A 12302-nucleotide genomic window follows, 5' to 3' on the forward strand; every position below is an offset into this window, starting at 1 on the left:
GACAAATCTCTTTTTCTAATGGACCCTCAGTGTTTGGATCTCTCGAAATTGCCGTTTTTTTTATCAACACCTTTTTAAGATCTGGAATCTTTTTCACATTCAAAGGACTGAAAATTTTCACTCAATTTTTTGGTTATTGAATGAACCCTTGATACTTAATGCAAGACTAGATGTATCTGCACACAATTTCCTACCAGGATTTAGCAGGAGTTTAAAGGACTCAGGAATTTATGTTTTAAATCATTTATTGTGTTTAACTGGACCTTCAGAATGTAGAAACTTTTACTGAAAAGATTGGAATTCGATCTGTTCGTTCAGTTTCTCGTTATCTGAATAAATTAAAAGAAGTATTTACGGTTGAAGAAAAATTGATGTTGGAGGAATTCTCTTTAGGGACTAATATCCCTGATAGTGAAGATTTGTTTCCTTGTTTGTTAATTCAACCAAAAATTGAAGAGTGTTCGGGATGGTTTATTCAACAAAGGAAGTTTTCATCTGTTGATTTCTTTTCATGTGTTGGGAAAGAACTGTATAAAATGTGTGTGCTCGTTTTAAACAAAAAAAAGTTGAATAATAGAGTTGATACCCCTTGGCGTGCTGTGTTAAATTTGGGTGATGAGGTAAGACCTGTATGGAGAGTGTTGTACAAGCCACCATTATCAAAAAGAACAGGAGATTTACAGTGGAGAATCTTGCATGGAGCGGTTGCAGTGAATTCTTTTATTTCCGTTTTAGATTCGAAGAATAACTCAGGTTGTCCTTTTTGTTTAAAAAAAGAGACCGTGTTTCATGCTTTCATGCAATGTATCAGACTTGAACCTTTGTTTGAAATGGTAGAAAGACTGTGTAATAAGTTTAAAGAGTGTTTTTTTCCTGAGACTTTTATTTTTGGTTTTAAATATGATCAAAAAAAGCGAGTTGTTTTTCAATTGTTGAATTTTATTTTGGGACAAGCTGAAGTTGGCAATATACATGAGTAGGAAAAACAAAATTGAGCAAAAAAGCAATGATGATGTTATTTTTGTTTTTAAATCGTTACTTAAAGCAAGAATTTTGATTGATTTCAGATTTTACAAAGCTATGTGTGATCTTGGTACTTTTAAATTGAAATGGTGTAGTTGGGAAGGTCTGTGTAAAATCGATGATGATGATGCGTTATTTTTTTGTTTTTAATTTAATGTTTTTTTCCCTCTAATAATTATGATGTGAATTTATAGAATAATGTGTGATTTGGCGAATTGTAAATAAAGTTTTGTTTAAAATCAATCTCTCTCTCTCTCTCTCTCTCTCTCTCTCTCTCTCTCTCTCTCTCAAATTCAAATTCAAATGAGCTTTATTGGCATGACTTGTACAGTATTGCCATAACATATGCAATGAACAAATAATCACAAAAAATAAATAAATAAAATAAAATAAAATAAAAATCAATAAATCAGTCAGTAAAAAAAAATGCATGAATACATTTTTAACATTTAAAACACACACTTTTGTACGTTTGTACCAACATTCAGACAAGACAAGAACAATTCTGACTCTAGCTTTGTCCACTGGCTGACTCTCGTAGTTTGTGGCAGGCTGTTACATACTTTGCTGCTGTTGTGATTGAGCTAGATTTTTCTCCCAAAATATGATTTAATTTATCTGAATTTGGTAATGCCATAAAAGTTGGTTCTAACTGTTGGAATCTAGTGAAATAGTCCGATCTAATGCTGTGATAGTGATCACAGTGTATCAGGAAGTGTTCTTCTGTCTCTACCTCTCTCTGAGAGCACAGAGAACACAGTCTCTGCTCTCTCGCTGCCACACACACACACACACACACCTCTCTCTCTGAGAGCACTGAGAACACAGTCTCTGCTCTCTCGGCTGCCATCTCTGCCTGTCCTGTGCCGTCCTCTACAGCCAGACTGTGGTCACACACACACACACACACACCTCTCTCTCTGAGAGCACTGAGAACACAGTCTCTGCTCTCTCGGCTGCCATCTCTGCCTGTCCTGTGCCGTCCTCTACAGCCAGACTGTGGTCACACACACACACACACACACCTCTCTCTACAGCCAGACAGTGGGCACTCAGCCTGTATCTGGTCAGGGTCTTTCTCACTTTATGCTCTTTCACACAGCTCAGGTATTCTGCTGGTTTATAATCTCTTTTCAGGTTTCAATAGAGTTCCATCTTCTTTTGTAATTTAGTAGCATCTTTCCAATAGGTAATGTAATTTTGTTTTTGTAATTGTATAATTTGGTTGGGCCAGATAGTGCTGTGCTGGTCTGGCTGTAGTTTCAGCATCAGCTGTGAGAGTGCGCTCCGTTTGCTGGTTCTGCTCCTGACACCGCAGGGCTTCAGCTGGTATGAGCTCGGGTCACTGCACTCCGGTGCCGGTTCTGCTCCTGACACCGCAGGGCTTCAGCCTGATATGAGCTCGGGTCACTGCGCTCCGGTGCCGGTTCTGCTCCTGACACCGCAGGGCTTCAGCCTGATATGAGCTCGGGTCACTGCGCTCCGGTGCCGGTTCTGCTCCTGACACCGCAGGGCTTCAGCCTGATATGAGCTCGGGTCGCTGCGCTCCGGTGCCGGTTCTGCTCCTGACACCGCAGGGCTTCAGCCTGATATGAGCTCGGGTCACTGCACTTCAGGTGCTGTTAGAACTTCACAGCTCTTTTTTGGATACTGATCAATAGGGGGTATTGTCCTAATTCAGCTCTGCACGAGTTGATTGGTGTCACTCTGTTTACTTTTAGGATGCTTTTACAAATTTGGGTATGCAGAGTTTCAATTTCCTCTTTTTCCCATTTTGGGTTTTTAGAGGTCCCCATACCTCACTGCCGTACAGAGCAATTGGTTCAATTATTGCTTGTAGGATTTTTAGCCAGGTTTGAATTGGAATTTCATGTCGAATAGTATTTTTAATCATGTAGAAGACTCTCATCGCTTTTGCCTTCAGTTCATTCACAGCCAGATTAAAGTTCCCTGTTGAACTCAGTTTTAGACCCAGATATGTGTATTCATGGGTGTGTTGGAGGACTTGGTTTCCTGCTCTGAAGATGTATTTATTTTCCCTACACCTGGATCTATTTTGAAAAATCATTATTTTAGTTTTTGCGAGGTTAATTCTGAGAGCCCATGTTTGACTGAATGTCTCTACGACATCGAGGAGCTGCTGTAGTCCCTCTTTTGTTTTTGACAGAATGACTAGATCATCTGCAAAGAGGAGACATTTAACTTCTGATTGCGTCAGGGTTGGGCCGGGGGCAGTGGAATTATTTAATGCTTTGGCTAATTCATTTATATATATGTTAAATAGAGTAGGGCTCAATGGGCAACCTTGTCTGACTCCTCTTTGTTGGGAGAAAAATTCTGTTCGCTTATTTCATATTTTTACAGCACATGTATTGTTTTTATACATGGTGCGGATCAAATCAAATGTTTTCCCTCCAATCCCATTTTCCAATAGTTTTAGGAGGAGTCCTTCGTGCCAGATCGAATCGAAAGCCTTCTCAAAGTCAATAAAGCAAGAGAAGACTTTGGATTTATTTTGGTATACATGTTTATCAATGATCGTGTGAAGGGTGTAAATGTGGTCAGATGTTCTGTGTTTGGGCAGAAATTCTATTTGACTTTTGTCCAGAATTTTTTGGGTTTTGAGAAAGTTCTGCAGTCTTATATTAATAATCGAACAGAATATTTTCCCCAGGTTGCTATATGCCTCTGTAATTGTTTGGTTCATATTTGTCTCCTTGTTTAAGGATTGGTGTGATTAGGCCTTGGTTCCAGTTGTCTGGGAAATATCCTACTCTCAAAACAATGTTGAATAATTTGATTATTACGGTTTTGAATTTGTCGTTGGTGTATTTGATCATTTCATTTAATATTCCATCAATGCCACATGGGTTTTAAAGCATGTAATCTATCTGTAAGCTCATTTACTGTGATTGGGAAATCCAGGGGGTTCTGATTGTCTTTAATTTTTTCTTTCAGGATTTCTAATTTGGTTTTGAATTCATTTCGAGCAGGATTTGTTTCAGTTGTTTTGTACAGATTTTCAAAGTGTGTCCTCCATATGTTCCCGTTTTGAATGGCCAGTTCTTCCTGTTGTGGCCTATAGAGCGTGTTCCAATTGTTCCAGAAGTTACTGGTGTTTATTGATTCCTCCATTGCTTGAAATAGTTGTTCTGTGTGTTCTTCCTTTTTTACTCTTAGAGTTTGTTTGTATAGTCTAAGGGCTTCTTGATATTGATGGCGGAGTTCTTCATTGTCAGAATCTCTGTGTTTTTGATTTGAAAGATTTCTTACCGTTGGGATATGTTTGCACTCACTGTCAAACCACATTTCTTTGGTGTTTTTTGGTTTCCTTTTTGATGATTTCTTTTTCAAATTGCACATGGATGCTGATTGGTGGAATATTTTGATAATGTCACTAAGTGCCAGATTTATGCCTAATTTATTTTGTGAATATGTGTTCATTATGAATTTGTCCAATAATAATTTGATCGTTTGACTTTCTATTGCATTTTGATAATTTTCTGTGCTGTTATTTGTCCACTTGTAGGGTGGTTGCAGCTTCAGTAAATCAGAGGGCTGTCTGTGTGATTCATTGCTATGAGTTGGTCTTAAATATAGTGTCATTTTACAGTGGTCTGACAGAGGTGTTTGAGGACTGACTGTGAATGCCCTGAGATGCACTGGGTCGATGTCTGTAACGAAGTAATCCACAGTACTGTTGCCCAAGAAGGAATTAAAAGTCAGAGACTTTCAGAGACTTTTCCCACTTTTGTTTGTTAATTTGTCATAATTGTTTCTGAGGTGGTATGAGGGCAGAGAGTGGCTGGTGTTTGTGATATATTTGTCTCCCTGTGTGTTGACAAAGTCTGGTTAATTTCCAGTTCTGGCATTTAGATCGCCACACATTAACACATTCCCTTTTGTCTGGAAATGGCTGATCTCATCTTGTGGTATATAGCACACAAGAAAATGTGACGGTCTGTGGAGACAATGTCTTTTTGGATTTTTAACCAGATGTTAAATTTTCCGATTTGTATAGCTGTGATTGAGTTTATGAGTTGTGCTCTATACCATATCAGCATTCCCCCTGACTCTCTGCCCTGAGTCACCCCTCTTAATTTTGTTGATGATAGAACTATTTCCCTAAATCCAACTCTCTAACATTCCATGTTTCTTGTAGTATTATAATGTCAGAATTCAGAATTACTTTTTTAAAGTCTGAATGTTGGCTCTTGATACCAAAAACAGAGGACCTCAGTCCTTGAATATTCCAACATGTGACTTTCAGGGAATATGAGCTCATTAAATAATCACATTTGTTATTTCAAAACAAGACAGATATCAGTATATTGAATTGACAAATCAAGAATATATTAAATATTATGATCCTAGAAATTAAGTTAAATGGATAATTTAGGTAAAATAAATATACAAAGATATCATATTCATATATATATATATATATATATATATATATATTAGTTTTTTTCTTTCAAGAAGAATAAATAGTATGAGGTTTCTAAAAATCTGATATAAAATGAGTATAAAATAAAAATAAACACATACACACACATCCATACTTTTTTTTTTCTTTTTTTTTTTAAGAATAATAAATGTTTCTAAGAATCTGATTTTAAAATAAGTAGAAATAAAATACACTCTCACACATACACACATACATACATTTTCATTTTCTTTTTTTTTCTTTTTTTTTTTTTTGTGAGTCACTAACCCATGAGGTGTGAGCACAGCACGGTCAGCATGTGCTGGATGTTTGTGAGGTCTCTGGATGGCGATGAGGCCGGCTGGCTGTAGGGTGTGCTGGGGCTGCAGTGGGTCAGTAATCGGCTGGCTGCTTCAGCGTAGCTCCGGCTGTCCGGCTGCTGCTCCTGCTGATGATCATGTGGATGAGAAGGCGGGGGGGCTGCAGGCCTGGTCATGCGGTGTGTTCCAGGGGGGAACACAGAGCCTGTCGTGGGGTTCCTCCGGTCAGAGGTGAAGTAGTGTAGGGGGTGGTGTTTTGAGGGGTGTCCCTGCAGTGGCTCTATGGGGTGTCCATGAGGACGCTGCGGTGTGTTGGAGCTGCGGTTGAGTGCAATGTCCTTCAGGGTTTTGGCAAAGATGGGGACTGCCCTTCTGTGGAGGTGGACATGGTCGTACATGCTGCTGAGATTCAGTGTGGGGTGCTGAGCCAGGTGTACGTTGGGCTTTAGGGCACAGTCTCTGGATACTCTAGCATTTATATGCCTGATGGTGTCTGGGTGGAAGTCCGAGCGCAGTAGCAGGGTGGAGAGGATGATTTTGGAGTTGGGGAAGTTGGAGGATGCCTTCTCAGTCACGTTTATGAGAGCTGTAGCTACTCTCTCTCGCTGAGCTCGGAGGTCGTTGCTGCCGGTGTGGATGATGATGTGGCTGGGGGAACCCAGCTGCTCTTCACACAACAGCTCCAGGGCCTTCTGTGTGTTTGGGCACCATACTTTTTTGACGTTTTTTCTCGGAAACAGTCTCTTCTCATCGATAAACTTGCCATTGGAGTCCATGAGGAGTATAATCTGAGGCTGTGACTGACTGTAGGAGTCAGATGCAGGAGGGCTGCTGGGCCGGGTCTCTGTGCTCGCTGGAGAAGGAGTCTCCTCTGAGCTCTGCTGTACTCCTCTCTGTGTCGGCTGCTTCTCCACAGCTGACAGGTGTATTATGTGGGACTCTCTGTCCTCTCTCAGCTTTCTCAACTCTTCCCTCATTACAGACAGCTGATTGCTGTACTCCTCTCCCTGTTTTTTCATTTCTTGAGTTTCTTTCTTAAGCATTTCGATTTCTTTCCTGTAATCCTCTTCTTTCTTTGTTGGATCAGTCTCCTTCCCTACTCTATGCATCTCCTCTCTCAGCTGCACCAGCTCCAGCTCCATCTCCCTGAACTTCTCCTTCATGTCGCTGATGATGCTGTGTAGAAGGGAGATCTCCTCACTGCCGTCCCTGGACTGCTCAGCTGTGGACTGATGGCTGGAGGTCGAGGGGTCTTCTGCATGCTTCTGTGTATTAGGGCTGATCTTGTTCAGCTGAGCTTTTTCTTTAATTTGCAGGAAATTGTTCAAATTGTTTCAGCTTCCCCTGAATCATTACAGTCCCATTTTTATATAGGTTCGCTGTTATCGTGACATCTGAATCTGAATCCTCCCCTTCCTTAATCTGTAGTTTCCATCCATTACTGATGCCCTTTCTGATTACTGTGGGGTAATGATGTCTGATCGCTGAGTGCCAGGCTTCGGGGTCTTCTGTGTAGAATATTATGTTACTGACCTCTCCATTCCTGTATAGGTCTGAGTACAGGGTTTCTGGATTGTCCTTGAGGAGCTTTTCTTTATGTTTTTTCTTTAGGATCTCATTGGTAGCTTTGGATGGGTATGTTATAGGGACTGATTCTGTCATTTTTCAAATATTCTGACAGTTGCTGGCAGTTTGTTGTTGTTGTTGTTGTTGTTGTTGTTTTATGAATATTTATATCTACTGGAGTTAGCCCTTATATTGTAGCTTGATTAAATCACAGTTTTGGGCAAATCTTTCTCCAAAACAAAGGTGGTTGATTGTAGATATTGTAGATATGTTGTGTACTCACATGGAGTTCCTCTTTTCCTCTCTCTCGTGGCAGTTGTGGGGCCTTTAAGCCGTCTGTCAGCCTTCTGTCTGTTGGTTGTCAGCTAGTTGTCTTTCTGCTGATTTTTCTTGATCAATTCAATGTCCTTTTGTAGTTAATATGTTGCAGAAGGTCTTATTTTATAGAGTTTTATCAAAACTGATTGTCTGTCTTGTCTTAAAACAACATTTAAAGCAAAAAAAATCAGAAGCTCATTTTCTTGCTGCTGCTGATCGGAATTCTCTCTCTCTCTCTCTCTGGACCATCTGTCTGCTGTCTCCATTCTCTCTCTCTCTCTCTCTCTCTCTCGCTCTCTCTCTCTCTCTCTCTCTCTCTCTCTGGACCATCTGTCTGCTGTCTCCATTCTCTCTCTCTCTCTCTCTCTCTCTCTCTCTCTCTCTCTCTCTCTCTCTCTCTCTCTCTCTCTCTCTCTCTCTCATGGACTGTCACTCAGACGAGTTTCACTGTTTGTTCTGTTTACTTCAATGAAATAAGCTGAAGCAGCACAATTCTACAACATTGACTTTTTACCAGGTTCTCAATCCTTCAGATGAGACACTAAATGAGCTCCTGACGCTCTGGGCTCAAAAGTCCCATGGCACTTCTTGTAAAGAGTAGGGGTGAGAGACCCCAGTGTCCACCTCTCTCTCTCTCTCTCTCTCTCTCTCTCTCCCTTATGTCCCCTCAATGTTAGTTTTTACATTTGTTTGTTTTTTCTTTCATTTGTTTGTTTTTTTGTTCGTTCGTTTGTTTATTCGTTCATTCATTTAAATGCATAAATGTGGTGTAAATGTAATGATTCTGTAAATGTGTGTCACTCAAACACACTCAAGTCAATCAGCTTTATTTCTACAGTGCTTTATACAGAGTGTTTCAAAGCAGCTTCACGGTAATAAACAGGAAAATATAAAAAAATCAATGATACAAACCTCATCAAATATGAGATAAACTCAGATTCAGCTGTAAAGCATCTACAGAAGATCAGAGTCATTGTTCAGATTTGAGCCAAAAGAGCTGAAATCATCATGAACTGCAAATAATGATGTTCTTCCTCTGTGTTTCTGTCTTGTTTTCCAGCACAAATATCTAAACATTCTTAAATCAAGATACATTTACTGGAGAATAAGCAAAATGACTGAAAATATTAAGTCTTTTTTTTATTAAAAATGTATCAAAATGGAGTGAGTTTATGATTAAAACAAGAACAAATATCTGCCAATGGAGTCAGAAAAATACACCAAGATTTTCCTACTGTTGATCTGTACTGTAAAAAAGGATTGGTATGATGTTTCACAGAGAATGAAACATGCGACGCGTGTGTTAGTGAGGAGGCTTCATACGTGTGTGTGTGTGGGAAGCGTGTGAACGTCATTCATGTCACAGACACTGACTCATCGACACAGAAGATCCGTTTCTGTTTTTACAGCAGTAATTAAAGCTTTAAAGATCCTCATCATGAACTCTGGCTCAGATACAGGACTAAATAAGCCCATCAGAACCGGCCAGTAATGAGTGGGTTTACTTCAGCCGATTGTTTTCTTCACTGTTTTAGCATCAGTTCCTCCTTTGCCAAGACGTGTGTGTGTTTCTGCCCACCGCCGCTATTCCCGGCTCATTCACGGCTAACAATACAGTGCAGATGGCAGGGTTTCACATGACCTCTGACCTCCAGTCTACAACAACACTGAACTTTATCACATCACAACTGATGGTTATGAACAACACAGTTATTGATCTGAATCAGTGGGGATTTCTTTAAGACTGCAAGGGAAGCTCAGCTTCCCCTATAATGTCAAAAAAATAATGGTCAAATATGTACTATTGTGTAAACAATTTATTGACTAAAAATGCATTAGAACACGTTCATCTCGAAGACGAGTTCGTTCAGAATCAGCTACATTACATATAGCAGGTCGGCTGACTCGATTTACTTCTCATACATTCCCGTAAGCGTCAGTGCATTTCCCTGTTGAAGCCGAGCGTCCATTGACTTCAATGGGGCTGCTCTGAACAGTTTTTTCAGTGCTCGAAAATAGGCGGTCATTGGATAAATGCTGCGATTATGTCCCGCCCACGGACGCTCAGCGTCTCTGGGGGTGAATGAGAGTGGGCTGGCCGGACTCCGGGCTTCAGCGTGATGATTGGAGGATCTGTCGAAAGACTGCATCTCCTTTTGATTGACAGCGAATCTGTACTATAAGAAGTCACTGAAGCTATTTCGCGCTCAGTCCCATCGCGGATTTCTCAAGTGTAGTCGAAAGACAAACTGCTGCAACCTATTTCTTTATATTTGTTTGGCGAAATTGCTAGTCAATTTGCATAATACATTTCACACAATTATACACCACATTCCTTGTTTCCGTGTGTGTAATGAGGACATTAGCATTCAGTGTGCGACACACACACACACACACACTCAGAGTCTCTAGTGGAGATGACACAGATGATCTGACCTCTGACCCCATCAGTGCTGACTCACTGTCATCAATGGTCAGAGATGCTGATTGGTCGAGTTGTGCAGTTAAAAACACCCTAGCAACCACATAGCAACACTCCACATCAAACTCCATTAGTTCTTGTGTGTCTCTGTTTCAAACCTACAGTGTTTTTAGGTCTTTGGCCGAAACCAATTGGCACTGAAGTGAGTTAAACTGCAGTTCATCCACTGGCCACTAGAGAACGGCTGCAGAAGAGAGTCAATCCCATAGACCCCCCCATGTTAAAATGCCCAACTTTACAGCAGAAATAAACATGTTAACAGCCTGGTGCAAAAAGTGGTTTTGGTCTATAAAGCAAATTTTGCCCTTCATGACGACTGTGAGGGGGGTGAACGTTTTTATAACTCATCCGTTTAAATTATATTAAGCCTTAAAAAATTAAATCCTAATTAAATAATTAAATCCTGATGTACTTGTTACATCATAAGAAGGATGGCGTCTACTCTAATATTAGTCTCTCTGTTTATCCCGAGGTTTACCGCAGTCCGTCGGATCCAGGCCGTATCTGGATCTGATGAAGGACCTGCGCCTGGACACGACGACAACGCATCCCTGAAGTGTCACTAGTCTCTCCCCTGTGAAGGCCTCCTTCCCTTTACCTCTGTACTGATAAAACGTTGTCAGGATAATCCCGGTTCACGTGGCTACGCGGAAGCGATAAAAAATTCCCAAAGCCACCAGGCACTGTTTTATGCTCTGCTCTTTCTCCTCCTCTTTCTCCTTCTCCTCCTCTTTCTCTTTCTTCTCTTTCTCCTTCTCTTTCTCCTCCTCTTTCTCCTTCTCCTCCTCCTTCTCCTTCTCCTCCTCTTTCTCCTCCTCTTTCTCCTTCTCCTCCTCTTTCTCCTCCTCTTTCTCCTCCTCCTCCTTCTCCTCCTCTTTCTCCTCCTCTTTCTCCTTCTCCTTCTCTTTCTCCTTCTCTTTCTCCTCTTTCTCCTCCTCATTCTCCTTCTCCTCCTTCTCTTTCTCCTCCTCTTTCTCCTCCTCTTTCTCCTCCTCTTTCTCCTCCTCTTTCTCCTTCTCTTTCTCCTTCTCTTTCTCCTTCTCTTTCTCCTCCTTCTCTTTCTCCTTCTCCTCCTCCTTCTCCTTCTCCTCCTACTTCTCCTCCTTCTCTTTCTCCTCCTCCTTCTCCAGGGTATCCTTGGACGTGGCACTTTCCACTCACTGATGCGGTTCACATCCGGCTCTGCCTCGCCATCCTGAGTGTGTGAACCAGTCTATGTCAGTGATAATTGACATCAATGCAAAAAAGTCTCTCTCTATCGTTTTTATCTAGCTTGCTTCCAAATCTAGTTGTCAAATACACTGGGCATTGTTTATTATGAATATAGTTCTCTCCTTGATTAATTGCTTTTGATTAATTGCTTTTATTAATTGCTTTTTATATATGTATATAAATCCACAACCTGACTGCACAGGCACACACACACACACACACACACACACACACACACACACACACACACACAGTAATGAGAGGCAGAGGGCTATATTGTTGCCTCTGGTTACAGACAATATAAAATAACTGGACAAGTGTGTGTGTGTGTGTGTGTGTGTATCAGGTACTGACGTCAAACACCACTCCCCCCCCCCCACCCCGAAACACACACACGCACACACTCAGTTTGATTGTGTTTGTTTCAGTTGATTTGTGATTTCATTCATCCACTGTGAACCCTGAAACCCCCTTTTTCCTTCACTCTCTCTCTCTCTCTCTCTCTCTCTATCTCTCTCTCTGTTTCTCCGTCTGTCATTCACACAGATGCTCTTCAATAACTGCAGTTAAATGTCTTTGTGTGTGTGTGTGTGTGTGTGTGTGTGTGTGTGTGTGTGTGTGTGTGTGTGTGTGTATGTGAAAACGAGAGTAAATGGGCTCTTACAGCAGCGCAGCATCAATTAGAGTCTCAAGGTCACTCACACACTCTCACTCGGCTCTCCATTCATCCGCTCTTTTCTTCTCCTCTCCTTTAAGCAAGCTTCCGGAAGTGAATCTCTCTGACCATATATGGACATCCGGAGGGACTTATACTCTCTCTCTCTCTCTCTCTCTCTCTCTCTCTGTCTCTCGCTCAAGATATTCATAATTCCAGCAGCGTATTGTTTGATCTCTGTGATGTTTGTTCATATCTCAGACGCTGAGCTTCACACACGTACGATACTGACCTCATCTT

This window comes from Xyrauchen texanus, chromosome 31 (assembly GCF_025860055.1).
Source record: "Xyrauchen texanus isolate HMW12.3.18 chromosome 31, RBS_HiC_50CHRs, whole genome shotgun sequence".
NCBI classification, from domain to species: Eukaryota; Metazoa; Chordata; class Actinopteri; order Cypriniformes; family Catostomidae; genus Xyrauchen; species Xyrauchen texanus.